Consider the following 212-nt stretch of genomic DNA (forward strand, 5'->3'; position numbering starts at 1 on the left):
TGGAATTTCAACTGATGATGCTGGCGCGATCAACGAAAGTGAAGTTACTGGTACGGTTGCTAGCAAATTTGGTGGACCTCGGATAGCAAAAGAACATGTTCCGGATACCACCAATTATCCTACACCAATACCACCGACTAGAAAGTTGAAATAGTTGATTGCACCTTCTACTTTTTAAGAATTACATATTATTATTTTTAACTTTTGGATAA

Source organism: Solanum tuberosum, unplaced genomic scaffold, assembly GCF_000226075.1.
Source record: "Solanum tuberosum cultivar DM 1-3 516 R44 unplaced genomic scaffold, SolTub_3.0 scf00385, whole genome shotgun sequence".
NCBI classification, from domain to species: domain Eukaryota; kingdom Viridiplantae; phylum Streptophyta; class Magnoliopsida; order Solanales; family Solanaceae; genus Solanum; species Solanum tuberosum.